This window comes from Lupinus angustifolius, chromosome LG16, assembly GCF_001865875.1.
Source record: "Lupinus angustifolius cultivar Tanjil chromosome LG16, LupAngTanjil_v1.0, whole genome shotgun sequence".
NCBI classification, from domain to species: domain Eukaryota; kingdom Viridiplantae; phylum Streptophyta; class Magnoliopsida; order Fabales; family Fabaceae; genus Lupinus; species Lupinus angustifolius.
Window position 1 is genome coordinate 17539124 of NC_032024.1, and position 632 is coordinate 17539755.

A 632-nucleotide genomic window follows, 5' to 3' on the forward strand; every position below is an offset into this window, starting at 1 on the left:
TTACCGAAAATTCCCAGAAATTCATTTTCAAATATATAATTAATAAAAATATTAATAAATTCTTATAATTCGAAATCGTAAAATTCGCGGTGTTACACATATTCTCTCTTCTTCTCTTGTTCTAATATTGTGAGGAATATTTTAGTGTTTAACATATACTTGAGAGAGAGTGATATTGGGTGTACTTGGGTTTTGAGAAATGAGTGAAACACTTGAGTGAACTTGTAATTCTCTTTTATCATAGTGATAATAACATTGTTGCTCTTCAACCGTAGACGTAGGCAAATTGCTGAACGACGTTAATTTCTCGGTGTCATTTTCTCTATTATATTTTCTCCATATGTCTTCCGCATCAACATAAACAATTAAGCACTCTTCACTTTGATGCTAAAACATTAAACTTTTTCTTCTTCTTTATACATAATTAAAATCAGATTTATTACTTTTCTACCAAAATTGATATCATTCGAAAAGGACAAGGAAAAGAAAAGATAAGACAGAGAAAATATCATAAATTTGAAATATCAAGTTACAATTGATGAACATCACATAGAGTACATTGATTGTCACCTCTCTTTCCTGGGAATTTTCCTGGTGTATGTTCACGGACTACGATACTGTTCCGGTATACG